The 3,931-nt window shown below is 44.4% G+C and overlaps 1 non-coding gene across 1 annotated transcript; it reads right to left on the minus strand.

Moving 5' to 3' along the window:
• Positions 1–2,256: 2,256 nt before the first annotated feature.
• Positions 2,257–2,375, minus strand: LOC112483695. Its single transcript, XR_003047727.1, has one exon. It is a non-coding gene; the product is annotated as a 5S ribosomal RNA (ribosomal RNA).
• Between the last annotated feature and the right edge of the window lie 1,556 nt (positions 2,376–3,931).

Raw genomic sequence — 3,931 nt, forward strand, 5'->3', positions numbered from 1 at the left:
GGGCATTTGGGGGCTGGGAGAATGGGGTGAAGGGTTAAAGAAGTACAAATTAGTAGTCGATAGTAGGGCATGGGGAACATGGCAGAGGGAATGCAGTTAGCATTAATATGATGGCTAAATGGAGGGCCAGGGGAGGGAGGGAGCAACTGGGGGTTCGTTTTATGAACATTATAGATGTCTAACCAATGTACTGTGTACTTGAAACTAATTTGAATAAATTTATTTTAAAAAATTTAAAAAATCATTTACAGATTTGAATGCTTCTTATGTCAACAGAGATGAGATTTAAAGTATAGGACTGGATGAGACGGCCTGGGGAGAGAATGTATTTGGGGAAGAGCATGGGACAGAGCCCTGAGCACCCAGCATCTAGAGGTCAGGAAGAGAAGGGGAATCAGTGGGCATGAGGACAATCATTGATGCCAGGAGGAGAAAGCTTTTTGTGAAAGAGGGAATGGTCAGCAATGTGCATGGAAGCCAGATCCCTTACGAGAGACCCAGAAGCAGAGGAGGGCGCCGCCCTGGAAAGGAAAGAACCAGCACAAGTTACTGAAGAACTGTGAGAATCCATAACTCTCATAACCTCAGCTGGATTCTTCCCACACCGTGATTAGCCATCAACTCCAAACGGAAAGGCTCGTGCTTTTCTTTTGGAACAGTGAAGAATGTGGAAATCTCAGACATCACAGCTCCCTCTCCAGCCAGCCTTAGGTCCGGGAGTGGTGGCAGCACCTGAAGAGAGAAAGAAAAAGATTGAGTTCTGGGAACTGGGACTGGAAAGGAAAATATAGGTAGGAAACTGTCTTGGGATTCAGAAATGGCCCTGGGTGGCTCGTTAGACAAGTCTGTATCATTCTTGAAACTACCTCTCTTTCACCTCCAAGAAACATCTCTACTTCTATCCATAAGCAATTCTTCACTCAGTGTTTGAGAGCCCTGGGCCGCCTGCCGAAGCTGACCCCTGGCTCCACCGGCCGTCTCCTCCCTCGTCTGTATTTTTGATGGCTTCCTCTAGCCTGGCTCCTTCCCCTCAGACTACAATAAGCCACTCCAACCTAAAAGAAAGCCCTGTTCCTCCACCCTTCCTCCCCCGCAGCTACTGCTTTCATTGCTTTTACCCCAAACTTCCTACACCGATGCTCATGCTTCCTCACTTTCTTGTCTATACCCATTGGAATTTGGCTTCTGTCCCTGCCACTGTCTCCAAAGCCATGGCCAACTCCTATCGATCAAACACAGGGCCTGCTCCTCCAGGTCCTCACCCCAGGTCATCTCTCTGCTGCGCTTCGCTCAGTGCCTACCCTTTCCTTCTGGAAACTCTTGCCTCCTTCTCTCGCAGCCTCACCATCTCACGCAAATGCTTTCCTTTCCTCAGTGTGGCCTCAGTGGTCCATGACCCTCTGAGTTCCCTAACTGGTGGTCTTGTCTCTTTCTTTGCTGTATCTTGGGTGATCTCATCCATGCCCTCCCACAACCACCTGGCTATGAACTGATGACTGATGACAACCTGTACTGGTATCTTACAGCTGTCTATGTGACACTTCCATGTTCTGCAGGGATGTCAAAGGTGTCCAAAACACAATCTAGGCCCACAGTTTGCACTGAATAAATGTATACAGATGCTCCTCAACTTACAATTGAGTTACATCTCATCAAACCCATCATAAGCCGAAAATATCATAAGGCAAAAATGCACTTAGTACTCTTAGCCTCTTGAACATCATAGCTTAGCCTAGCCCACCTTAAACAAGCTCAGAGCATTTACATCAGCCCGCAATGAGGCAAAAATCACCTAACACAAAGCCTATTTTATAATAAAGTGTTGAATATCTCATGTAATTTATTATGCATGTTGCTTTCATACCATCATAAAGTCAAAAAAATCCTAAACCAAACCACCATAAGTCAGGACCGGCAGTATTAAGTACATGTTTGTTGAATTAACTGTTTTCTCCTTGCCCTCTCCAACCTCGTACATATTAAAGTAAAATCTATAAACAATAAACAAAACGCAAACGTCGCCTCCTTCCGCCTGGGTTAATGGGAGGACCTAACTCTCTCCTCTCTCACGCCGTCTGATTGGTCACACAGGTGTGTTGATTCTATCTCTGAAAGATTTCTGGAATCTCGTCTTTTCTCCTTTCCGTCTACTCCTCTGCTAGTCTCCTCTCTCCAGCTGACTAACACTGAACCTAATTCAGTGGTTTTCAAAGCTGGCTACACATTAGAATTACCAGAAAGATTTTTTTTTTTTTTTGCCTACAGCACCTGGTCTTCCTAGGTGGTCTCCCATCCAAGTACTAAACAGGCCTGACCCTGCTTAGCTTCTGAGATCAGATGGGATCAGGTGTGTTCAGGGTAGCACAGCCATAGACTGAAAGATTTTTAAAATCATGATGCCCAGCCACATCCCAGACTAATCAGAATATCTGGGGGTGAAGCTGGAGCCCCGGCATGTCTGAAAAGCTCTACAGGTGATTATAATGTGCAATCAGATATGAGAACCACAGATGGTTTCCTTCTCTAGTATCCAGTGTTTCCCTCAAAAAAAAAAAAAAAAAGTTTTCTGCTTTAAAACTTCAGATAGCTCCATATACCTTATAACCGGATTCTTAATGTGGACTTCAGGGTCAGGGCATCTGAGAACCCCATTAAATCATACACAAAATATTGTATATAGGGAGAGGCTTTGTCCATTCCCAAATGAATCTGATTTAAAAAAGGTAAAGATATATTAGCTAGGTAGTAGTTAATAACTATTCAACACATACTGTGTACCAGGCACTATCTAAGCTCTTTACACACATTAGCTCATTAACATTCAAAACTAACCCATAACTATGAGTATTACCCCCATTTTACAGAAGATGATGAACTAACTTCTCCACGTCAACAAGCCCTTGGAGCCTAGACTCAAACCCAAGTAGATCTACTCTTTACCATCTCCCTGGTTTGCAGGAAGAGTCCAAATCCTTTAGCATAGCAAATAAGGTCCTCTACCATCTGCCTAACTGGAGACAGCCCTCCTCCTCCACCGCTGCCCTAGCCATCTGCTTCTCTCCATTCTCTGAAGAAATCATGCAGTCCATGCCTCTGTCCCCATATACGCTGTGACGGCTCCTGCACTTGTCCTCCCTGCACTTCCCTCCCAGGAGAAATCCTACCTACACGTCAGAGCTCAGCACAAATGTCTCCTCCAATTCTCTGAAACTTCTCTCCCCTTGCACTTTCCCAGATGACATTAATTATGGCACTTGTAGCATCTGAGGATAGAGAGTGGTGTTCATGTCTACTCCCTGACAAGCAGAGTTCCTTGAGGAAAGGGACGATGTCGGGTCCTTTGTGGCTCCCCAACATCTTCCAGCACCCCAGCCCATTGAAGGGAATCGATGAACATTCACTGAAAAGAATGTAAGTGTGCTTTTTACTTACTAGGGAGTACCCGGATTCTATGCTAGGGAGTAGGATTTTCTCTTCTGACAATGACATTTAGGATGTTCTTATGTTGCCAGGCTGTCCCTACCGGTCTCATAGGGTCATTGTTAAGATTCAATGAAATAATTATTTTTAAAAAAAACACTTTGTATTGTTAAACATGCTATGAAAAAGAAGGCTGGATTATTAACTAACTCTCTGCTCACGTCCAGTGGTGAACATTATGAATGTCAGGAAATGCAGATTTAACAGCCACCAGCTACATGCCTTTAAAATAGTCTGTCATCGCATTGGCATCTCCTGCTCTGACACAAACAATTTCCTCATTGCTGTGGCATTCTGCACAGCTGAAACGGCCACACCAGGAATGCTCAATTGAATTAATACTCACTTAAAATTAGTTTTGTAAAACATGTCTGAAGTGCCTTCGGAGGTTCAAACAAAATTGCTTTACAGGGATGAGAGAAAAGAGGCATCAGGAGTGCAGTTGTACATA

Source organism: Pteropus alecto, unplaced genomic scaffold (assembly GCF_000325575.1).
Source record: "Pteropus alecto unplaced genomic scaffold, ASM32557v1 scaffold164, whole genome shotgun sequence".
In the NCBI taxonomy this organism is placed as follows: domain Eukaryota; kingdom Metazoa; phylum Chordata; class Mammalia; order Chiroptera; family Pteropodidae; genus Pteropus; species Pteropus alecto.